Here is a 26,653-nt window from a genome sequence, read left to right as displayed (position 1 = left end):
CATTGTGGGTGTTGTTTGTTTTCTCTTAGCATTCTTGTTGGAGAACTCATGGGCCAGATTTTTATTATCTTATTTTCTCTTGTAGATTGTCTTTTCAAAAATAAGTTATTTTAGGATATGTGTTGTATTCTTTTCTAAATTACTAATTCAAACATCATCTTCTAATGGCTGCTTTATTATTTATTTTGTGATAATTCATAGTATATTTAAGTGACTGTTGTTCTTTCCACCTTCCCTCTAATTGTTTATATTTTCCTGCCTCAATTCTGGAATCAACAATTTTTTAAGGGCCCTCATTCTATTTTGTAAGAAATGACATTTAGAAACTGATATTTGCAGACTGTGTGCTCATTGCTACTATGGTGCTTTGGGTTCTAGGCAGATTCAGAAGACAGCTGGAAGGTATATACATCTATTAGTCTGTCTACCATCATCATCATCATCTCTTAAAACCATAAACCATGAACTCATACTGATCTCTCCAATCCCAATTCAACACCCCAAAGTTGATTCAGGACAATTCCTTTTTAATATTAGTAACTCCCTTCACCAGTAAAGAGAAACCTGGCTCCTATCATCCTCAATGTATTCAATTCATTTGCTTTTACAAATTATACATAAAATGTACTTTCAAAAGTATTAACCCATACCATTAAGGAAATACATATTCTGCTTAGAGTTCAGTACTTGTTTACATTGTTCTCACTTTTAGATTGAGTATATATACTTAAAATTAGTGATTTCAAAAATTATTTTGTCTTTTTTTTTCCCCTCCCATTTCACTATGGTTACATTATCAATTTAAAATCTGTTCAGGTCCGCATGTTTTTGTTTGTATTTCATTCTGGATTATTTGGAGGGTGAAGATATTATTTATTTCCTCATCTTGTTGATTTTCTTATCTTCTTTAAAGTATGTAAACTGTCCCATGGTTCCCAACATAAAATCTATAAAAAAGGTACATGATAAAACTTGCCACTCTACCACCAATCGATTGCATCCCATTCACATCACTCTTGTCCTTAATTAACCATACTATTTTCTGGTTTATTCATTCTATTTCTTTTTACATTAGATAAGTGGATACATGAGTATGTTCTTATTTCCTCCTTTTATTTCTTACACAAAAGTAGGCATATATAAAGTTTTTTATTTTAAAAAATATTTAGCAGTATAACCTGTGTATTTTTATACAGTATATTATTTAGCAGTATATTCCTTACCATTTCATAGAGCTCTTCCTCAGTCTTTTCCATAGCTTCACAGGACTCTGTTGCATCTTTTGTAATTCAGTTCATCTCCCGAGTATGAGCTTTTAGGTCATTCCTATTTTGCAAATATAAATAAGCTGGAATAAATTATCTAGTGCAAATGTACTTTTATAGTCAAGGTGAATCTTCAGAGTAAATCTCTAGACAAGATATTTCTGGATCAAAAGATATGTCAAATTCCCTTCCATAAATGGACCATGTTGTATTGTTACCAGTAACATGTAAAAGGTTCCCTTTCCTCCATAGCTTTACTAGCAGAGCATATATTCAATTTTGTTTTTCTTTTATTTTCTTTTTGCTTTTTGTCAATCATGCTGGGAAAACTCTGGAACTCAGCATGATTTTATTTGTATTCATCTTATTCTGAGTGAAGGTGAATATAGTTTCATATGTTTAAGGGCAATGTTAATAACTTTTTCTTATAATTTCAGGATAATGTCATTTGTCCACTGTTTTTTCCTATAGGACATCTGTGCGTTTCCATTCAATTTTTAAATCTTCACAAACACACCCAGAAATAACATTGTATCACCTCTTTGGCATCTCTAAACCCAGTTAGGTTGACACATAAAATTAACCATCACACTTATTTCTTATATCACTTCAATTTTCTAAATTCTTATAGCATTAGTACATATTAATACCCAATCTAATGACACTGGAAACTAAAAGTATATTTATACACATTCAATTCAAGCTAATAAACATACTTCAAATAGAAAATTGGTGAGGAACATATCAAAAAGTCTAAAGAATATAGAAGGCAATGTATCTGGGGAATTTACCCTACACTAGTAACAATCTAGAAATATATTTTATAGCACATCTATATAATTACACTTCACAGCTATTTCATTTCTGGCCAATGTTCAGGTAATAAAAGATGTTTTGCTTTTTATGGGTCCAGAGACCCATTTTCAAAATGGAATCGACTCTTTCAAATGAAGAGTTCTTTTAAAATGAAGTAGCAGAAAAGTGTAAAAATTTGGAACACAGGAAACAAACTCATAAAGTCTTATTTTATTTAGAAATCTTTACACATTATTTTCAATGTCTCTTTCTTTCCTCCAAATAAAAGAAAATACTTTACAATACTCAATTTGAGGCAATGTACTAAGTGGCCAAGTGTCACAGACAATACTCTACGTCATAAACAAAAGTGCACAGTAATTGTCCTTGGAAGTTGGAAGTGAAAATGCCTCATAACAAAGCAAAATTCATTATCCCTTCCACAGTCTTGATAATGTGAATGTGTTTCAATTGTGTTTAAAGCATAAGTAAACCCTGCAGTTCTGCAGGGTTAACATCCTTAAGTTTGCCTAAATGATTTAGGAAATAAAACAGCTTGAGTTTAATTAAGCAATTTGTTTGAATTACACGATGTAATGTAACAGGTTTTTTTTTTTTTTAATTTTTAGCTAATAGTTTGTTTTTATACGATAGAAAAACAAGTCTTAGTAAAAAACAAAAAATACAATGAGTAAGATAAAAGCAAAAATAAAAAATGAAGAATAAAGGATGATATTATCAGATATATATGATGTATTATTCAGATATCATACATATGTAGTTTCCTTTTTCAATTATTTAAGGATGCACAATAGTTTAATCCTATTGATGCAATCCTAACTCCTACTAATATTATATTTTCCCTTTTTTATTATCTCACATAATTATTCATGTTTTCCAGTCTTCAAATCTAGTAAGTCCACTATTAAGGTTAAAAAAATAACTTAAGATAATCATTTAACTCAACATATGCAGGCAAGTACTTGAAAGTGTCTCTACCAAGGCTTGGTAAGTGAATATTTCCTCACTTTCCTGATGGGAGGAAGTCCTTGTCAATAAGCTTCAAACAATGTGATGCTGTTTGAGAAGACTGGTCATGAATATATGCTATAGTTAGTATATTACATCTCATTCATATAGAGCCACTAAAATGATAGTGCAAGAACTATAAAAATAACCATTGATGTTACAGTTGTCATAGACTGTGCTTCAGATCATTGGCTTGATGGCATTTTGAAAAGACCTAAGTTATCTGGTGAGAAAAATTTCATTGAGGTCTCATTTTCTATAATAATTTGGTACAGAGTTACTGAGTTCATTTTTGCCCTCTGTCTTCAATCACCTCCCTTTCTCTCTGTGTGTTCTGTTCTTTAGCAGAGTACTAGAGACCCCAAAAGATAAGTCACAGGGATTGCAGAGGGAAACTTTTGTCTGATGGTAGACTTTTGATTGAATTTAGAAATGAAATATTAATTAAAATGTTGAGAAATTTTTCTCTTTACATTGACATTGAAATATTAAAAACAATTTATTCTGAAGCTACTAGGAATCACATGACATTGTATTACAGGTGGTGCCTTTTATAAATTATTAAATTTTGTTTTAGTTCTTGTATTATACAGTAAAGTACAAGAGATATCATGACTCAGTGAGATAGCTGGCTCCCTCTGTGAGGGGCTCATTAGATAAGTTAACATACCATGTAACCCATAGAATGGCTTTTACATGTATTCCTCTGTGAACCAATTAGACCTTCTTTTTTATAAAATGTGTGAATACGGAATGTGATAACTCACAGTGAATTATTATGCATTGTATTCCATATTCTGTTGGCCTCAGGCAAACTAGGTGATTTCAAACTGTTTTTTTTTTTTTTTTTTTTAAATTTCTCTCTACACTAATGCGAAAATAATGATACTTCATATGGGTATTGTTGAGGTTTAGTTAAAATTTATGTAGAGTTTTATATCCAAGCCTATACAATTATTCATGGGAGTCCTGATTGTTTCTATTACTGATATGTTATTCCAATAGGTAAAGAGAATTGAGAGATCATAGTTCACACACGAAACTGTGTTGTTAGGGAAAACAATTTTGAACCTGAAATTAGAAGTCTGAATTTGAATCTTTGTGGCCTTGGGCAAGCCATGAAATCCCCATAAGCATGTTTTGACACTTACCTGCAACTTCGATTTTTCTTTTATAAAGCTGATAAAATAATATAAACTTCACAGGTTTTCTGTAAATTAAAACTGTGGCAGTGTTTGTGAATTAAATATTTTGAGGAGCTATTAAGAGGTTGGAACAATGGGAGCTCTAAAAGTGAAGAATATGAAGGAGTCCAATCCAAGAGAGGATGGTATAATGAGTTGGCAGGGATGCATCTAAATGCTCTCAAGAGAATTTATTCTATAATCAATAATCTCATTCACAAGAAAATGATAAAGGTTGAGAGTGTACGCTGCTGTCATGACCTACGGACACTGCCTAAATCCTTGCAACTCGAAGTGCAGTCCTTGGACCAACATCCTCAGCAATAACTGGAGGCTCGTTAGAAGTGCCGAATCTAAGGCCCCATCCCAGACATACTGAGTCAGAACCTGCATTCTAACAAGATGCCCAAGAGACTCATATATACAATAAAGTTTTAGGAGGGCAAGACTTGACCACATGATGTAGCCTGGGAATATCTGCTCTTGACAAAGCCATTTGAAATTAATAATATCCAAATACATGCAGGAGGATTGGGGCAATGTGACCTGGGAGTGTTTTCGAATTTTATATCCCATCTTATGTCCTTAGATTATCCTATTAAATCTCCCTAAGCACAAGCCCGTCTACCGACCCCCTATACGTAGTGACAAGTGCATCTGGATAATAGTAACTTTTAGGATTTCGATTATTTGCTAAAACAGGGATCTTATATGAGACTTATAACTGGTCCTATTACCTTTTAAAAAACAAACAAACAAAAAAAAAAAAAAACTCTTCTGGCCGGGCGCGGTGGCTCACGCCTGTAATCCCAGCACTTTGGGAGGCCGAGGCGGGCGGATCACGAGGTCAGGAGATCGAGACCATCCTGGCTAACACAGTGAAACTCTGTCTCTACTAAAAATACAAAAAATTATCCGGGCGAGGTGGCGGGCGCCTGTAGTCCCAGCTACTCAGAGGCTGAGGCAGGAGAATGGCGTAAACCCGGGAGGCGGAGCTTGCAGTGAGCTGAGATCGCGCCACTGCACTCCAGCCTGGGGGACAGAGCGAGACTCCGTCTCAAAATAAATAAATAAATAAATAAATAAATAAATAAATAAAAATACTCTTCTACAAAAAGGATAGGCACCTCCTTCATTGCTTTACAATTACCGAGAAAAGTCATTTAAAGAGCCCAGAGAGTGGCATTGAATTGGAGATCGCTAGTCAACTAGGGCATATTTTCAGAGCATGAGAGGCTTATAAAATACATATTCCAAGACCCCAAACTCTCAAAGATTGATTCTCCAGGAATCTACATTTTAACAATGGACTACACTTTGTCCTTTACAGATAAGTTCCCCATGCCCAGCTTTATTCAAACCTGTAACTTTGTCTATTGATTGAATAGATTGTTCAATGAACATCCTCTTTCAATCTTTATCAGAAATTGACCTCACTATACGGACTACTGTTTAGGGCAGTGTCTCTCACTGAGGTCCACTTATATCAGAAATACCTGGTGCATTTGCTAAATTTCAGCTTCCTACGCCATACCCAAGAAACCAGAATCCCTGGATGCATTTTGCATTATTTCTATTTCCCCAGGAATATCTAATACATAGCCAAGTTTGGAACTATTTCTCTAGGTTATTAGTTCTTAACTCTAGTTCATATAAGAATAACTTAAAGACCTTTTCAAGTATATTCTTACTGGACCGCAAACCCAATCCTTCTGATTTATTTGGCCTAAGCAGTGGGAATGGGCCGTCATCTGTATTAAATATTCTAACCTGTGTTCTGGCTAATATAGCCTGCAATTGGTGGTCAAAAAATTAGCTTCCTTTCATGAAAAATATTCAGGTCAATATTGGTTCTCTGCTACCCCGGGTAACAGCACATTCTATACCTGAAACCCTTTTCTGATGTTTCCAACTCCCCCACCCCTTTGCAGGCCAAATAAATTCTAAAATAATTTAGTAATGGCAAACCAGTGAAGAAATGTCCATCTTCAAATTAGAAAAAAATAATTCCCAAGTAGAGTCATTCTTACAACCTTGCTTTTGGATTCATTATCCTTAGCCACTTTTCCTGGGCTTCATAGGACTGTTAATTGAATTTTATTTTGGAGATATGGAACATATTCCAAGCAGAGGAAAATGCAGTCTTCAGCAAAAATGTCATAAGTCACTTTTTTTCATTCATAAAGGTCATGGATAATAGTAGGAAGATGTGAGATTCTTATTCTGTTTTCCTCCTTGTCATTTTGGCAATCATATAATGTAGCTTCTTTGTCAAAAGAAAACAAGTAGAATTTGTCATTATAATTAGACATTATAATTAGTACATTTTGTTGGTTAACTCTTATATTAAAAATCTGTATATAAATTACAAAGACTGTAAATAAAGCTAAGACCCTACCAGAGGTTGACACTAAACGAAACTCTGTAGTTTATGTTTTTATAAGTTAAAAAGGAAATTGGCTCCTACGTTTTCAAATACAAGCTTTAGTATATTGTGTTGGTTTATAAAGAAGATGTTAATTTACTTAGCCCCAATAATTTTAAATAATGTATCAGCCAACAGGGATCTTAAAAATACTGTAGCATTCATTTACCTGTTTACTTGTGAGAAAACAAATTTCCTACCCTTTTTACCCTTTGTAGTTAGAGGCGTATTCAAATTAGAATTCAAATGTCTTGAATTCTAGTCAGTATTCTTCCCACCCCAATACCTCACTTTGTCTTTGAAAGGATAAATGGAATGAAGTATAGGAATTTGAACACCGAGATTCCTACTATGAAATTAGGGTTTTTAAAGGTATGATTGATTTTTAAGGTGCAAAAGATCACTAATGGATGAGCATTTAAACATGTAAATTGGATGTAATAATACTTTTTATTGAAGACTTAAAAAGGCCTGTGCTTTCAATGTTAATCGTTTTCAAACATCTAATAGGTAGGCCAATTAATTTGGAATACTTAGCAGCATCATTTGAATAATGTGGAAGTTGGATATGCTTTTAATTTTTTTATTTTTTGCCTTTTTCATTCTGAGAAATTATCTAAGTGGTAGTTTGCATCTAGTAACTTTTTCTTGCCACATTTTTTTAGTGCAGTATGTAAACAGAACATAATTTGAAGATAAGTTCAACTTATAAAATGAAGCCTATGGCCCATGCTGTACAGCAAGCTTAGTTAGAGGCAAAGGGATAGGGGCTCGGCAAATTACTTAAGCTTTTTTGTCCTCATTTCCGATTTTACAAAATAGGGCTTATAATAGCTAGTCCATTATGTGTGTTGTTGGGTTTTTATTAGCCTAAAAGCCCCAAAAGAGGATGAAGCACACAAGAGGTTAGGTTTTCGGGACATGTTCGATTTCCCCTATCGTCTCCTCCCATTCCTTTTTAAAGAGATAATTTGGGTAATGTTTCAATATTTACATTTTTAAAATCCCTTTCAAATTGTCAAGGGCAATTTTGTGGGTAATTGCTTGTGAAATGTTTTCTGAAGAAAAAAAAAGAAAGCATCTTGACTAGTCTGGGCAGGGAAGAATTAAATGGTCATAAATGTAAAATAATTTGACTACAGGATGAGGTAGTTATATTTTATTCCATAAACAATGTTATCAATAATAATCGTTTAATCCTGACATTCTATATTTAAATAAATAAAACTTTATTTGAAATAAATAAAAAACTAAGGAAGCGTTAAGTGCTGTCTCGTGGACGTTGTGATATATTGGACAAGAGAACTGAGAATCTGATTCAGAATACTGGATGTGAAAGGTGGGATAATATTATTGACGTATGTGGCCCAAATGTCATCAAAGCAGATCAAAACTCAAAAAGGTGGGAATGTATTCAGAAACATAGTTACTCTAAAGCCAATTTATTACACTGTAAAAAATAAAAATAATTGCCTCATTGATCTTAGCAGATTATTGGTCTACCTTTGCAACAGTTGCAGGTTTAACACTTTTTTTGTTGTTGTTAGTTGTGAGGAACGCATTTAGCTAATGAGTAAACCTAGCAGCCTGCCCAGCAGAATGAAATGCCACATAACGTTTTTTGCTCTATATGCATTATTTCATATGCAACAGAGGTTGTAATTTTACAATAAAACAAAAATAATATTTTCTATTTTAAAAAGCACACCCAAAAGAAATATAACTGGCATTGATTCTGAGAGTAAAATAAAACCAAGAACTCTAAAAAATTTAGCCAGTAAAAAATTTAACTCTAAAAAATTCATGTCTAATGGCAAGTGTTCACTAATTTTGAGATTTGCAACCACAGCCCTTGTTTATGTCAAAAGTATAATATTGGAGAAAGTATGACGGAGGTTGTTACAATGGCCAAAGTACCCTTCCCTTCTCCTTTGAGAACATCAGAAAAGGGAGACATAACAGGGCAGTAACTCAAGCCTGTGGGCTGGAGAAGACATTGTGACTGACACTGTACAAATTCGGCTAAAGTAACAGAGCTTTGTATGTTTGTAGGAACATAGTTCCCAGACAACGTATGAGCAATTAGTTCCTAGATAATTTTGGTTACATTACAAGTCAAATGTAGTCCCTTTATTTTGCTTTGAAATGAAGTTTTAAGTGCTCTGTCTTGGGAAACCAGACATATGCTAACTTTACAAATAACAAGCCTCTTTTTTATGTTGCTTCACATTTGATTGAACTGAATTAGATAGAACTATTTTTTAAATTAATTTAATCCAGGTGAACTTACCCTGAGATTGAGTTTAACTGTGATCTGGATGTGGGAAAAATGAGAAGAGAAAATGCATTTTTTGAATCCACATTCACGCAAATTTCTATTTGACGATAGCCACATAGATGATCAGTTGTCTTCCGGGATTATATCTGGAAGATCTTGTTCAATAAAAGTAGCTACCAGAAAGCTTCCCTTCTGTATTATGAGTTGGAAACATTTTTCCTTATGTTATGATAAGCAAGAATGGCCAAGAATAAAAGATACCTCCTAAGTCTCAGTGTGTGCCTGTGTCTGTGTGTGCTACACACACACATACATAAAGGAACACACACAGATTTTTAAGAAAAAATGGAATGATTTCCCGGCTATTGACCCTATCATAAATTTTAGTTATGGCTGATTGTAATGATCAGTGAAATATTTCCAAATGCTAAGGTTCTTTTAAGATGAAAGGTATTTATTTATTTTTAACTTGTGTATTATTCATGGAGTACAAGTGCAATTTCGCTACATTGATATATTGCATTTTGATGAAGCCAGGGCCTTCAGTATATTCATCACTGGAACAACATATATTGTACCCACCAAGCAACCTCTCATTATCCACCCTCCCAACCCCCAACTTCTCCAAGTCCCCATTGTCTGTGAATCCGTACTCTACTTCCATGTGTACTTATTATTTAGCTCCTACTTATTAGTGAGAACATGTATTTATCTTTCTGTGTCTCAGTTGTTTCACTTAAGATAATGGCTCCCAGTTCCATCCATGTTGCTGCAAAATACATGATTTTTTTTATTTTTATGGTTGAATAGTATTCCATTGTGTATAGATAGCATATTTTCCTTATCCAATTCTCCTTTAATGGATGCTTAAGTCGATTCCATGTTTTTGAGATTGTGAACAGTGCTGTGATACACACAAGGGGAGGTAACTATTTGATATCAAGATTTCTTTTCCATTGGGTAGATACCCAGTAGTGGGATTGCCAGATCATATAGTAGCTCTATTTTTAGTTATTTGAGAAATCTCCATACTGTTTTCCAGAGAGTTTACATTCTCACCGACAGTGTGTAAGTTCCCTTTCCTCTGTATCCTCTCTAACATCTGTTATTTTTGGTCTTCTTAATAATAGCCATGCAGAGGATTTTTTATGTTACAAACGTACCCTAGTTTGGCTAGTTATAAAATTTCATGGCATAAATTTGAATATATATACTAAATATATATAATATATATACTAAGAATGGCAATGGAAAGGGTGGGTTTTCAGACAAGAAACGTTTTTCAGAATAAACCAAAAGTTATTTAGGAATTTTGGTTTCTGATTAAATAATAAAATCCAAATCTACACCTGGTTTCAAAAACAGATGATAACTAATTTATCATTACTAGCATCATCAAAAATCTTGACTAATTGTGTATAAAAGAAAGAACGAAGGCAGGAAAACTAAATTCTTCCTTGGACTCTGCTGTAAACATTATCCACATTATTTTATTTTATGTTCCTTAAGTTCCCTATGTATAAAATTGACCTGCTACAAGCCTTAAAAATTAATGAAATTATTATTTGGGAGTAAGTAAATCCAAATGATTATAAGATTTTTGAGGGGAAAAATCCCATTGGAAAAATATGTTGGTGTTTTGTTTTGTTTTGTTTTACTGTAACAACAAATAGTATGGTGGCTAACCTTCTTTTACAAAAAATAATCTATATTATCTCCAGGATTTATTTTATGTTATTTCCAAGAGATTTTACAAATCTTGGAAAATATAGAAAAAAAAATTGCTGTTGTTTCCTTTAGAATTAATATTTAATTGTGTGACAGTAGAAGAATGTACTTGATTATTTCACTGTCATTAGAATTTCAGGTAATTTTCACAGTATTTTTACTGCATTCAATGTTTCCACTATTTTTTTTTTAATTTTTGTCCATGCTTTTCTGCACTGGAATAGAATTTTAAACATGAGATCACCAGGTTACTCTTTTTAACCATAAGATACTGGGTTAAAAAATGGAAATTTTTGAGAATTTTAATAAATATCAATGGTTGTTTTAACAAAACATACATAGGGTTTATTTATAATGCTTCTATGTCTTGCAGTTCTAGGGAATAGCTGTCTTCATGCAAAGGTTTTCTGAAAATTACACAGGATGACCTTGTTTTATCCACTATTTTACATCCATTCCTAATAAATTAACAAAATAAATTATCAATGGTAGCAATTTCAGATGCCATCTCCTGTAAGATCACTACAGAAATTAGGAAAATATAAATAAAATAAAGATAAATAAGGAAGATCCATAAACAATATTTTTGATACTTTGCTGTAATTCCTTTAATTCCTGTTACAATTTGTAAGTTAATAATTCCCATTTTTGGACAAAATTATTGTTTCCAATTTTCAGATGTTTATTACAGCAAATTTCCTATTAATTTTTTTTAAATTTTGAAGGAAACCCTAAATACACCTTAAACCTCTGCCTCCTTGAATAGAAAATAAAAGTACTGTTTTATCTTTTATTGCTAAGTCTGTATCATCACCATGAACACCTGCAGCAATATCCTCAATCGTTATTGAGATGTATACATTGGCTTACCTTTCACACAAGGGGGCAATCTGTGTCTAAGGATGCTTGTGTATATGTGTTTGAGGTTAAACACTGAAATATCATCTGCATCCTCGCACAGATTTCTCCTAAAAATATCATTTTGTTCATGCCAACCTGCATCAAAATATTCATGTCTAGTCATTTACCTAGTAGGAATCTGGGAGTAATTATCCATAAATTTATGTTCCCAATATTTAAAATCTTTATATACACACACAAAAAAGTAGTTTCCTATCTAATAGTGTTTTACTAAATAAGTGCATGGTTGATAGTGGTTTCTGTCTATGAGTAAATGTATCAGTAACATCTTTGGATAATGCAGGTCATTATTCTCCTTGGTGCCAAACTTAATCAGAACATCTGAGCTTGGCTTTTCACAGATGACATATTACATTAGCTACTGGGCATTAACAAGAAAAACAATGCAACTGTAGAATGAAATGTCTGTGATAAGTTGATTTTCAAATGTATTATGTCAATCCAGGCAAGCAGATGTTATAGCTCTGTGGCTGTTTTATATGAGCTGCTGGAGGAAATACAGAGAATGCCTTTGAAATCAATAAAGCATATGATAGTAATGATAAGGAGCAAATATCCATTCTAATAACTTTTAGATGATATTCTCTTTGGCAATGGTTGTTTTGGGATATCTTTGAGAGATTTTCTTTTACGTTCAATCCAACTGTGAATCATTCTCATCCAACAAGGAGCTGGGTCTGATTTTATTCTTTGAAAAACTCCAGGGGCATGACATAAAAGTCTAGGCATTTCACAAATAATTACACACATTTGATAAAACCAATTCGCACTTAGTTTAGTGTTAAGAAGAAAAATATTGCTCTGGGCACATCTAATGACCTTCCCACTGTAGACAAGGAAGACTTCTCTGTGCGGAGGAGGATGTAATTGGGTAAAAGGATTCAGACTCTTGAACCACCTGCATCTGACCCTGTTTTATGGATTTTAAGCCCTGTAGCTGCTTCTTCACAAAGTGTCAGGCTTTCTCAGTTAGGTGGGTAATGTTGTGAAATCATTGCATAGCTATCCTGAAGGTTTTGTTTATTTTTTCTTCTTGTTTTTGAATACTTTTACCCTGTGACTTTTCAAAAGCCCTTTAGGACATTGATTTTATAGAAATAGTAATGCCGTATCTACTTTATGTGCTATCTATTAGTCAAGCTGTTGCCATATGATTGGCCAGCATAATTGATTAGAAAAAAAGAAATTAAAAACAATTTTTCAGATTTCTTGTATTATCATCTTGAAATGCTACTTACAATAGAATGTCAACTTAGGCAGAAAGAAATATGAAATTAGAAAATTGCCATTTGGCAACCACCATAATAATAGCTGTTTAAATAAGAATTATCAATAGTTACTAAATGTAGAAGATGAACAGCTGATGAGAAATAAGATGTTTACTATACCTCCTGACAAGGTACTTATTAATTGCAAACACCAAAACAGCAATTCTGCAATGTAGAAACCTGGCAAATACTACCTTAACTAGGTGATTAAAGTTAACTTCACAAGTAATATGACAAATATATATCACATGCCTCCTCATGAATGCTTAACCAAAAGTACAACATATCTTCTTGGTGTCTCTGAAAAAAATGTATAACTTGAATTAAATTACAAGATGACATCAGAAAAATGTGAATTTATTTTTTAAAATAAAGGGCCTGTACTCTTCAAAAATATCAAGGACATGAAAGGAAAAGAAAGGCTAATTAATTCTTCTGGATTAAAGAAGATTAATGAGAATGCCAACTAAATGCAATATGTCATCCTGGCTTTGATCCTGGACAAAAAATTTGTTTCTTTTTCACAAGGAACATTAGTTGGGCAATGAAATTTTAACAATGAATGTGAATTACAAAATAATGCTTTTTAATGTTAATTTCCTGAATTGAATCATTGTATTTTGCTTATTTATGAGACTGTCTGATTTTAAGGAATTATAAACTAAACTACTTAGAGGTGAAAGAATATCCTGTCTACAACTTACTTCCAATGATTCAGAAATTATATATGTATGTGCAGACTGAGAAATAGGAAGAACGACAATGCAAATGGGGGAAATGTCAACATTTGGGGAATCTAGTTAAAGTATTTGAGAAATCTGGCTATAACTTTTTGAAAAATCTAAAATGATTTTGAATTTAAGAAACAAATCTATCATCCACTTTCAGCTCTGATTTGGAAAAAGAAAAACATAGAACTTGCCACTCCTGTCCTTATACCTAGTAAGTGAAAAAATCAACAACCTTTCTTGAACTCACATGAGACCTGAGGTTGTAGATAGAACGAGTTGACACACTAAAATATGGAGAAACAGGAGAATCGAAAGAAATATAGCCAAGATCTGCTAACCTGGAGGAGAAGATTCTGGAGCCATAAACTAATTAATATCTAAATGAGAATTTTGACAAACTATTGGAGGCTAAGTGTGGATTAGCATGAGAGTGAGGAACTACTTAAGAGGGCCCCCACACTTTCATAGCTTTATCCCCAGGAACCCCATCAGGAGTTATCACCATGAATAACGAAGAAAGAATCTTGGCAATGGAAGAGAAAAAGTAATCATTGTGAAATATCCCTAGGGTAGTCTCCATAACATAGGAGGAAAAAAAGCATGACGACAGATTTATTCTACCTGAGGAAAAGATATTTCTCAGACTCCAGCATTCTCTAGCCTTATTGTCTCAAGCATCAAAAAGAAACAACAACGACAACAACAAAACACAAGCTCTACCACTAAAAGAACTACTGTGAAGATCAAAGACTGGGGACACAGAACTACTAAAAGATTGAATTTAACTATAAGGTTATAGAACACTTTCCATCCTTTATACCTCACCACTATCCAAACAATACTCCAATATAGTGAGAATGGATGGCAGCCTGAAAGAGCTATCAGATACTGACTGTAAAAAAAGATTCTAGGAAAGGCCAAAAGAAAATGGTGAAAGAGATAACTAGAGGCAAGACTAAATGTTGTCTTCTAGTCAGATCAACATAAAATCTCACACTAAAAGCCAATTTACCTCAAATCTTATTACCTGATATTCAACAAAAAATTTACAAGGCATGTTAAAGGCAAGAAAAACCACAGACTGAAGATATCTAATAAGGACCAGAACCAGACTGATACATGACATAGATGTTAGAATTATCAGACATTGGGTTTAAAATAATTATGATTAATATGTTTAGGACTTTAGTGAAAAAAGGCAACATGCAAAAACAAGTGGGTGTAAGCAGTGATGGGAACTATAAGAAAGAATCAAAACAAAATGCTAAAAATCAAAGAAAACACTATGACAGAAGTAAAGAATGCCCCTGATGAGCTCATTAGTAGACTGGACATAGAGAAGGAAAGAGTCACTGAGTCTGAGGAAAGATCATTATAAACTGCCCCAACTGAGATGTAAAAAGATTGAAAGAAAAATGAAAACAGAACATCAAAAAAAGGGCCAATACCAAAAGTTGTAACACACATGTAATGGGAATACCGGAAGGAGAAAAAACATGAAATGGAGCAGAAGAAATATTCAAAGCAATATTTTCTAAGAATTTGCTGAATTTAATGAGAGGCATGAAGTCACAAATTCAGGAGGCTCAGAGAACACCAAAGAGGATAATTACCAAAAAATACACACCTAGTTATATTATAATCAAACTACAGAAAATAGAAGACAACAAGAAAATCTTTAAAAATATATAGCAATAGGTAAAAGAAGTATTTGCTTACCTGTAAGATTCAAGAGTAAAATTTACAGTAGACTTATCAGAATTCATGCAGACAAAAAGAACTTAGACTAAATTATTTAATTTGAGAGAACCAAAAACCAAACCAAAGCAAATAACAAACAAAAACACCTAGAGTTTTATATCCAGCAAATTTATCCTTCAGAAATAAAGGAGAAATAAATACCTCCTGAAAGAAAAACTAAAAATTATTTGCTAGCAGACCAGTCCAACAGGAAATATTAAAATCAATTTTTCAGGGAGGATGAAAGTGATATACCTCAGAAACATTGACCTACATTTAAAAAGCAAAAATGTCAGAGAAGGAAAAAGGAAGTCAAAATTATTTTCCTTATTCTTTATTTATCTAAAGGATAACTGAAATATTAATAATAATGCTACTAATATGTTGGTGTTTAAGTGGTAAGCACCCCACGCATTAAGCACCAGTACAATATGAGCATTATTAACAGGAATGTCATAATAGGAGGAAGACATTGAGAAAACTCCTTCCTAAGGTACTGTACTACATGTGAAGCAGTATAATATATAATCTGAAGCTAGACAGATTAGTTAAAATTGTATTTTGAAAGCTCCAAGGCAAGCACTAAAACAAAATTTTTTAAAAAATATTTAAATCCTATAGGATATTACATTGAATTATATAAAATACTAAATTAGAACCAGAGAAAAGAGAAAAAAATTAAAAATGCAACAAATAGAAAATACGTTAGGTATTAATTCAACTGTATTAATAAGCACTTCAAATGTGACTGGTCTAAATTGAAAGAAGTAGGTTGTCAGAGTAGATATAGAAACAGACCCACTATTTCTTATTTCTCAGAAGCCAACTTTAATTAAAGACTCAGATAGTTTAAAAGTAACAAGGATGCCCCCTTTATCCACTTCTATTCAACATAGTACTGGCAATCTATATTAGTCTGTTCTCATGATGCTAAGAAAGACATACTTGATACTGGGTAATTTATAAAGGAAGGAGGTTTAATGGACTCACAATTCCACATGGCTGGGGAGGCCTCACAGTTATGGCAGAAAGCAAATGAGGAGAAAAGTCCTGTCTTACATGGTGGCAGGCAAGAGAGTTTGTGTAGGGGAACTCCCCTTTATAAAAACCATCAGATCCTGTGAGACTTATTTGCTATCAGGAGAACAGCATGGGAAAGACCTGCCCCAGTGATTCAATTACCTACCACCAGGTCCCTCCCATGACACGTGGAAATTATGGGAGCTATAATTCAAGATGAGATTTGGGCAGGGACACAGCCAAACCATGTCATGGTCTTAGCCAGAACAATTAGACAAGAGAAAAAGAAATAAATGGCATCCAAATTGGAAAAGAGGAACTCAAATGATCACTGTTCGCTGATGATATGATCATATAGCTAGAAAACCCAAAAGGGTCCTAGACATGATAAATGAATCCAGTAAAGTCTCAGGATACAAAGTCAATGGACACAAATCAGTAGCACTACTATACACTACCAACAACCAAGCTGAGATTGAAATCAAGAACTCAATCTCTTTTAGAATAGCTACCATCTCACACCAGTTAGAATGGCAATCATTAAAAAGTCAGGAAACAACAGGTGCTGGAGAGGATGTAGAGAAATAGGAATGCTTTTATACTGTTGGTAGGACTGTAAACTAGTTCAACCATTGTGGAAGACAGTGTGGTGATTCCTTAAGGATCTACAACTAGAAATACCATTTGACACAGCCATCCCATTACTGGGCATATACCCAAAGGATTATAAATCATGCTGCTATGAAGACACATGCACGTATATGTTTATTGTGGCACTATTCACAATAGCAAAGATTTGGAATCAACCCAAATGTCCATCAGTGACAGACTGGATTAAGAAAATGTGGCACATATACACCATGGAATTCTATGCAGCCATAAACAGGGTGAGTTCATGTCCTTTGTAGGGACATGGATGAAGCTGAAAACCACCATTCTCAGCAAAATATCACAAGGGCAGAAAACCAAACACTGCACGTTCTCACTCATAGGTGGGAATTGAACAATGAGAACACTTGGACACAGGGTAGGGAACACCACACACCAGGGCCTGTTGTGGAGTAGGGGGAAAGAGGAGGGATAGCATTAGGAGATATACCTAATGTAAATGATGAGTTAACAGGTACAGCACACCTACATGTCACATGTAAACATATATAAAAAACCTGCACATTGTGCACATGTACCCTAGAACTTAAAGTATAATAAGAAAAAAAAAAAGAAAAGAAAAAAAAAATACCTTAGGAATACACTTAACCAAGTAGGTGAAAGATCTCTACAAGGAAAACTGCAAAACACTGCTGAAGGAAATCATAGATGACACAAACAAATGGAAGCACATCTCATGCTCATGGATGGGTAGAATCAATATTGTGAAAATGACCATACTGCCCAAAGCAATCTACAGATTCAATACAATTCGCATCAAAACACCATCATCATTTTTCACATAACTAGAAAAAACATTATAAAATTCCTGTGGAGCCAAAAAAGTATTGAATAGCCAAAGCAATACTAAGCAAAAAGAACAAATCTGGAGACATCACATCACCAAATTCATATTAAACTACAAGGCTACTGTTACCAAAACAGCTTGTATAAATTAGGCACACTGATCCGTAGAAGAGAATAGAGATCCCAGAAATAAAGCCAAATACTTACAGACAACTGATCTCCAATAAAGCATACAAAAACATAAAGTTGGGAAAGACTATATTCAATTAATGGTGCTGGAAAAACTAGTAAGCCACATGTTGAAGAATGCAACTGAATCCTCGTCTCTTACCTTATACAAAAATCTACTCCAGATGGATCAAAGACTTAAATCTTAACACCTGAAACCCATAAAAATTCTAGAAGATAGCATCTCAAAACTCTTCTGAACATTGGTTTAGGCAAATAATTCATGACTAAGAACCCTAAGGCAAATGCCACAAAAGGAAAAATAAATAAATGGGACCGTGATGGTTAATGCTGAGTGCGAACTTGATTGGATTGAAGGATGCAAAGCATTATTCTCGGGTGTGTCTGTAAGGGTGTTGCCAAAGGAGATTAACACTTGAGTCTGGACTGAGAGAGGCAGACTCATCCTCAATCTGGGTTATCATCATCTAATCAGCTGCCAGCATGGCTAAAATAAAGCAGGTAGGAGAAGATGGAAGAGCAGATTTGCTGAGTCTTCTGGCCTTCATCTTTATTCCGTGAAGCATGCTTCCTGCCCTCAAACATCAGACTCCAAGTTCTTCAGTTTTTGGACTCCTGAACTTAAACCAGTGGTTTGCCATGGACTGTCAGGCCTTTGACTTCGGACTGATGGCTGTGCTATCAGCTTTCTTACATTTGAGGTTTTGGGGCTTGGACTGGTCCACCACTGGCTTCCTTGCTCCTCAATTTGCAGATGGCCTATCGAGGGACTTCACCTTGTGATCATGTGAGTCAATCCTCCTTTATAAACTTCCTTTCATATATCAATATAGCCTATTAATTCTGTCCCTCTAGAGAACTCTGACTAATACAGGGACCTAATTAAACTGAAAAGCTTCTGCACAGCAAAAGAAATAATCAGCAGAGTGAACAGACAACCCACAGAGTTGGAGAAAATATTCTCAAACTATGCATCTGACAAAGAGCTAATATCCAGAGTCTAAAAGTAACTCAAACAATCATCAAGAAAAAAACAAATATTCTCATCAAAAAATGGGCAAAGGACATGAATACAAAATTCTCAAAAAAAGATGTACAAACAAGCAGTGCCTCCATAGCACAGCAGGCAGCACATCAGTCTCATAATCAGAAGATACACAGTCAACAAACATATGAAAAAATGCTCACCATCACTAATTATCACGAAATGCATATTAAAACCGCAATGAGATACCATGTGAGAATGGCCATAATTAAAAAGTTAAAAAATAATACACATTGGTGTGGATGTGGTGAAAAGTGAAAACTTTTACCCTGCTGGTGGGAATATAAACTAGTACCACTGTGGAAAACAGTATGAAGATTCCTTAAAGATCTAAAAGTGAGCTACCATTTGATCCAGCAGTCCCACTGTGGGGCATCTACCCAAAGGAAAAAAAGTCATTATATGAAAAAGACACATGCACATGCATGTTTATAGTAGCACAGTTCACAATTGCAAAACTATGGAACCAACTTAAATGCCCATCAACAAACCAGTGGGTAAAGAAAATGTGCTATATATACACACCACGGAATACTTCTCAGCCATAAAATGGAACAAAATAATGGCCTTTGTAGCAACTTGTATGGAGCTGGAGGCCGTTATTCTAAGTGAAGTGGAATGTAAATATCACAGGTTCTCACTTATAAATGGGAGCTAAGCTATGAGAATGCAAAGGCATAAGAATGATAATAATAAATTTTAGGGACTTGGGGGGAATGCTGGGAGGGGGTGAAGGATAAAAGACTACACAGTGGGTACAGTGTACACTGCCTGGGTGACGAGTACACCAAAATCTCAGAAACCACTCCTAAGAATTTATCCAAAGTAACCAAAACCCACCTGTACCACACTATTTAAGTAAAAAAAAGTAAAGTGACAGAGAAAAATATACCATACTAATGCTAATCACAAAAAAGCTGGAGTAGTTATATTAATGTCATATGCTTAATGGCAAGTAATTGGGCACCATCCCACTATGATCTGTAACAAGAATCAAGAAAATTAAACAAAAATTAAACAACAATATGTATGTGTGTGTGTGTGTATGTATGTATGCGTGTGTGTGTGTGTGTGTGTATATATAAAATCATATATGTGGGCATAGATGTGGAGAAAAGGGAACACTTTTACACTGATGGTGGGAATGTAAACTAGTACAACCACTCTGGAAAAGAGTATTCTCACATGACATTGTTGACTCTATAGCAAATACCCAAGAATTGACAACAAATCTCCTGAACTAGACAAAAATATAGCACTGTTGCAGGATCCAAAATTAATATGCAAAAATTAATTGCTTTCCTTTAAACCAGCAATGAACAATTGAAATTTGAAATTAAAAACATAGTACCATGTACAGTTACACCAAAAAATAAAATACACGTGAATCTAATTAAGTAGATACTGGATCTATATGCAGAAATCTACAGTCCTCTGATGAATTGACCAAACAAGATTTAAATAAATGGAGACAAATTTTGTATTTATGAATCTGAAGACTAATTACTGTTAAGATTTCAATTATTTTCATCTTGATTTATAGATCAGCATACTCTCAATCAAAATAGCAAGTTATTTGTAGATATTGACAAACTGACTGTAAAGTTTCTACAGAAAGTTAAAAGACATAAAACAGTAAACATAATATTGAAGATAAAAAAACAAAGTTGCTATACTCACATTACCCAATTTCAAGACTTAATATAAAGCTATAGTAATTAAGACTGAGATTTTGTTTTGTTGGAAGAATAAACCTGTATAGAGCATAGGTATAGAATAGATAGTCTAGGAATAGACTAATACAAATACAAGCAACTGATTAATGTAAAAAAAAAAAAGCCCACAGGAAATAACTGAAAGATCTCTAAATGGACAAAGTCGGAACAATTTGAGCAACAAAATAAAGCATAATTTGATTGAAATCTAGAGTATAAAATACATATCTATGAATTCCTACTGATATAAGGATTGACTCAATACACAAATGGGTAAGAATAGACCTATTTTCTGTGCAGAATAATTTTAAATAATTTACGTAGCTACTTCATGCTCAAGGAGGTGGAAAGTTAGTTCTCTTGTTGAAGTATGGATTGCATTTCCTTCCAAAAGAAAATGGAGGAAAACAGTAGCTTTACAGTGAATAAATAGGAGAAATACTACTTTAGTCAGGTGATTAGGGTTCTCAGGAATAACAAGTCATTGTTATTTTGATACTATGTACATTTGATATGATGTGGTGAAAAGTGACACTCACCTCTCAAAAGCCCATAACTCCAAGTCTAATTATGAACAAAATACCAGATAAATTTCAATTAGTAACATTCTATAAAATACCTCAATATTTTCTGGGTCATCTAAACAAGGAAAGCCTGAGAAACTATCAGTCAAGAGAAACCTAAGAAGATATGCCTAATCAGTGTAATGCAGTCCCTGTATGGTATCATGAAAGAGAGAAAGAACATTAGGTAAAAACTTAAGAAATGAGAATAAAGTACACATTTTAGTTAATAATAATAGATCAATATTGGGTCATTAACTATAACAAATCTACTACACAATGTAGCATACAAATGTAAGATATTGTAGGAAACTGGGTGTGCAATAAATGGGAACGATCAGAATACTCGGGACGACTGTCATAAATGTTAAAAGGCAAAATTCTGGGGGAATTAAAACTTTAAAAAGTAGAATGTGAAAGTAGGTGGGGAGCCAGAAGAAAGTGGTGTCCTATAAGAGAAGAAAGAGGCATTTTCATAAGTGGAGAGAGTAAAAAAGATGCACAAAAATTACAGCAATGCATTTACCAAGGGTCAGAATTTTTAACATGATTTTCTTATTTGGAACTGGAATTTTCATGTGACATATACAACCAATTAATGGGCTTTAAAATCAGTTTATAATAATTGGTATTATTTTAAATGAAATATAATGAAGTGGAGTAGAAAATATGAAATTCATCACACACAAGAAAATGTCACATTCACCTTAAAGAAGTGAAATGGCTCAAAAATTTTGGTCATTTATGGACACTAATGATGGCACATATGCACCAAGACAGTGTGAAAGATTTATTATCCACATCAAAGGATTTCTGAGGAAAGTAGGAAAGCTCCCAGGCAGGTTCAAAAATGACTTAAGAGAGTCATGAAAGAAGAATGGATGAGGCTTTTACAGTGGTTAGGGAGCTTAGCAGTGGAGAAGATTCCCACGTGTTATCTGAGCCTTGGGCAGTTTGAAATCCCACACCCATCTTAGCCCCAAAGAGTTAGCTTTCTTACTAGTTTTCCTAGATGTGAGGTAAGAGACAAAGCGGGGAATGGTAGGATATGAAATCTGTGAGCAGTCAAACATCAAAAGCAGAATTTCACTCTTTATCACAGCAAGCAGTATTTCAGGAAAGCTTTTATCAGTAGTATGGGTGTGAGTGTATATAGATCAGATTTCGCAAAATGTAGTATTTTAGATGTGGTCTAAAAAGTTTAAAAGTTTGAAAGTCGGGAACCTAAAAGTTATTGAACAGGTTACATTAAATTATAGCTTAACTTAAAGAACATAGAGTAATAGATTTTTTTCCTCCAAGTTCATCACCAAATTAAATGTAGAAATGAATTTTAATGGTCTTACTCAGGCTCTTGCTGTCTCTCTTTTCTTTTATTCCAGGGGATTTAAGGACTGGGAAATTTAAAGTCCATTTATTAACACTCTTGCTTCCTGCCAAGCCATTTGATTCATCTGAGCTACACCACTAAAGTTATTTCATTTAGTTTCATCTTGAAAATCAGAACTTGTGCTCCAATCCTAGAATCGATTTACATTTCCTAACAGTCTTGTTATAAAATCCTTGAACTTCTCAGTCATGGTATCGGTCTTTTTCATATTCTTACTTGGATTCTTCACTTTCTCCTACTGTTCTCCACACTCAGAGAAAGATTTTTTGAACCTTTAGAATCCACCAAGACAGAAATTCAAAGCACAGCTTTTGTCTATCTGGTAAAGGTACTTAAATATTATTTAGTTTACCCAGATACCAATACACATTATATAATACATCCCATTATTAAGCATAAGTAATTTAAAACTTTATTTTGGTCAGTCTATACATACATTTAGAACTTGTTTGGCCTCATGACTCCTTATGCTGACCCTTTCTCCCAATCCTGACCTTTACTATAGCACTATATAATTTTTCTCTGTATTGTATTAGGGAATGTTAGCATTTATCCAATTACCTAATTATTTCATTTTTTTTCCAGAGTACTTTTGAAATCTTTATGATTTTAGCCTTTTGTCCCTGCTTAAGCAATGCAATGAAGTGACGTCAACCATATACTCATATTTATACACATACACCCACACATTCACGTCCTTATCTTTTTTAGACAAATAGAAAATGTTGATTAAAATGATATCACTTTGCAATGTTAATTGGACCGTGATCTCACTGTATAATAAGCTTCCATTTAGAAAACATTTGCTATGTGAGGTGTTTTGGACACTGCATTTTAGATTAGAACCTAACTGAATATATAGTCGACTGCCTTAAAAAGTACAATTACCACTTTTTAAAAGAAAAACATAAATTGCTGTGTAATGTGACAAAGTGAGTGTTGTTCATCTAGAAGCAATGTGTATGCATTGAGAGTGATGTGAAGAGAAAGGGAGAGCAAAGACGTACTTCTATTTTGTTTGTTTTTCCTCCTTTCATATTTCTTTTTTAAAATTTTTTCTATTTCCATAGCTTTTGGTGGAACAGGTGGTATTTGCTTACATGAGTAAGTTCTTTAGTGGTGATTTGTGAGATTGTTGGTGCACTTATCACCCAAGCACCCAAGCAGTACACACTGAACCCAATATCCAATTTGTAGTCTTTATCCTTCACCCCCTTTCCATCCTTCCCCTCCAAGTCCCCAAAGTCCATTGTATTCTTCTTATGCCTTTGCATCCTTTATAGCTTAGCTCCCACTTATGAATGAGAACATATGATGTTTGGTTTTCCATTCCTGAGTTACCTCACTTGGAATAATAGTCTCTAATCCTATCCAGGTTGCTGCAAATGCCATCAATTCATTCCTTTTTATAGCTGAGTAGTATTCAATGGTATACACACACACACACACACACACATCTCACAATTTCTTTATCAACTTGTTGACTGATGGGCATTTGGGCTGGTTCCACATTTTTGCAACTGTGAACTGTGCTGCTATAAACATGCATGTGAAAGTTTTTTTTTTTTTTTTCGTATAATGACTTCTTTTCCTCTGGGTAGATACCCAATAGTGGGATTGCTGGATCAAATGGTAGCTCTACTTTTAGTTTTTCAAGGAACCTCCACACTGTTTTCCATAATGGTTGTACCAGTTTACATTCCCACCAGCATGTAGAAGTGTTCCCTTTCACTGCATCCATGCCAACATCTACTATGGCCAATAAGCATAGGAAAAGGTGCTCAACATCACTAATGATCAGAGAAATGCAAACCAAAACCACAATGTGATAGATATCACCTCACTCCCACAAGAATGGCCTCCTTTTCTATTTCTAGTAATTTTTATCAATAAGTTGAGCATTTTTCTTTTCATGTTTTTTCTTTTCTTATCCTTTCTTTTAAAATTATTTTTCTATTACCTTTCTTTTTCTCTTGTTTCTTTTTATCTGTCCATTCCTTTTTTATTTTCTTAAGTGTTGTAAAATAGATATAGATGGACTGGTGAAACAAAGTTGATAAGATAAAAGGAAATAAATTTGGGTCTTTTTATGCACTTAAATTCTACTCATTATAAAGTCCCTTTTTTACATTTTCAAAAATGCTGAAGGTTGGTCTGAACTTCCACTTGGAAAAGAGTCAGAGAAAGTGCGGAGTCTTGCTCACAGTAGAGAGGCAAAGATAAACTAGCTATTATAGTCTACATGCCATATGGTCTTCAACTGATTATAATAAGATTCTCTTCGAAAAAAATCACCTTACAGACCAACAGGGAGAGGTATCATCCATTACTGTTGACATATCCTTGACAGAATCATCATATGGCATTTCAGTGTACCATGTGCTTCAAATTCCAAAAGAAACACGTTTCATTAAAATGCCTTGGCTCATTTTCAAGGTCTCATTTTTATTAACCTTAATTGCTCTACCCCCAGATATCCAAAACTGTTACTGTATAATTGAGCTACAACTTTGACTTTTCAGAATGTCTGAGAAATACATTTGTCTACTACTATAGACTATTCATGTAATAATGTGTGTGGAATGAATCATTCAACCATTGTTTAAGGTGATGTATTATCTTAAGTTGTAAGTTTCAAAGCTCTAAGACAAAACGACAAAAGACGAAAAAATGAATTTTAACAAGTAATTATCAAGCAAGTTACATACTACACAAAAGTAAAAGTACATTAATGTGTTACTTATATATTTTACATATTTTTACCTAAATCATCAATTAAAATGTTGAGTAGGAAAGAGTATTATTCTATTAGCGACTTTCTTCAAAAATGGCATAATTAATAATGAACTTCTTTTCATAATAATATTCAACTAGATATCTAATACCTCTATCTCTCAGCCCATATATTAAGCCTAATCTAAAAATTGGGAATGCCAAATAAATTGTTAAATGCCTTACTAATCTCATGATAAACATAACTACTATTATTGGGAATATCTATATTTAAATCAATACTTATGAACACATCAGTATTTGTTAATAATAAATCACTTTGCTCCTAGGCTTCAATATTTCATTGCCTGAATAGTAACCAAATGTTTCCTAGTTCAGTCTAAGAATTCTATAAATCAACATGAAATTTACCATTTGGCTCTAATTTCCAGAAAGCTTATTTTTTCTTAATCATGATATTTGCCTGTCTTCATTATTTGTTGAACTTCCATTCATCATTATCTTTCAAAGACCATCAAACCCAGCACTGATATTGTTTCAACATGTCACTCAGCTCCTGGGGTAATTTTTAACACAAGAATAAATTGAAAGAGACCAGATATCAGCTCAGTGCCACACCACGACGGAAAGTTTGAAAATAATCAAAACTAGGTTTTACAATTCTGAGGTCATCATTCATGGTGTTAACATTAAGAAGGGTGGGTTATAAAGATAATTTTTTAAATACAGCCATACTCTTGAGACCTGTAGAATAAGAGTAGAAGTCGTCTAAGCGTAGTGAGAAGGCCATCAACAAAACTGCTCAGAGAGTAGTGGAAGTGACAGGAAAGTGTTATGGCCTGCCTTATGGGCAGTGCAGAAAGAATTCTCAATGTGACCTCTGTAAAACCCATAAAAGTGCCCTACTCTTGTGATAGTTTGCTAAGAATGATGGTTTCCAGCTGCATCCATGTCCCTACAAAGGACACAAACTCATCCTTTATTATGGCTGCGTAGTATTCCATGGTGTATATGTGCCACATTTTCTTAATCCAGTCTGTCACTGATGGACATTTGGGTTGATTCCAAGTCTTTGCTATTGTGAACAGTGCCATAATGAACATATCACAAGAACAGAAAACCAAACACCGCATGTTCTCACTCATAGGTGGGAACTGAACAATGAGATCACTTGGACTC

General features: G+C 33.8%; 1 long non-coding RNA gene across 4 annotated transcripts in view; it reads right to left on the bottom strand.

Moving 5' to 3' along the window:
* The window catches only part of LOC126951217 (uncharacterized), a 97,231-nt gene that overhangs the window by 44,100 nt on the left and 26,478 nt on the right, over nucleotides 1–26,653 (bottom strand). For all 4 annotated transcript variants that reach the window (XR_007724395.1, XR_007724394.1, XR_007724393.1 and 1 more), the window contains exon 3: nucleotides 1,224–1,326. This is a non-coding gene — a long non-coding RNA (uncharacterized LOC126951217). The remainder of the gene's footprint in view (nucleotides 1–1,223; nucleotides 1,327–26,653) is intronic.

Source organism: Macaca thibetana, chromosome 3 (genome assembly GCF_024542745.1).
Source record: "Macaca thibetana thibetana isolate TM-01 chromosome 3, ASM2454274v1, whole genome shotgun sequence".
NCBI lineage: Eukaryota > Metazoa > Chordata > Mammalia > Primates > Cercopithecidae > Macaca > Macaca thibetana.
The sequence above is the reverse complement of the archived record's forward strand: the minus strand, read 5'-3'. Positions and strand labels throughout refer to the sequence as shown.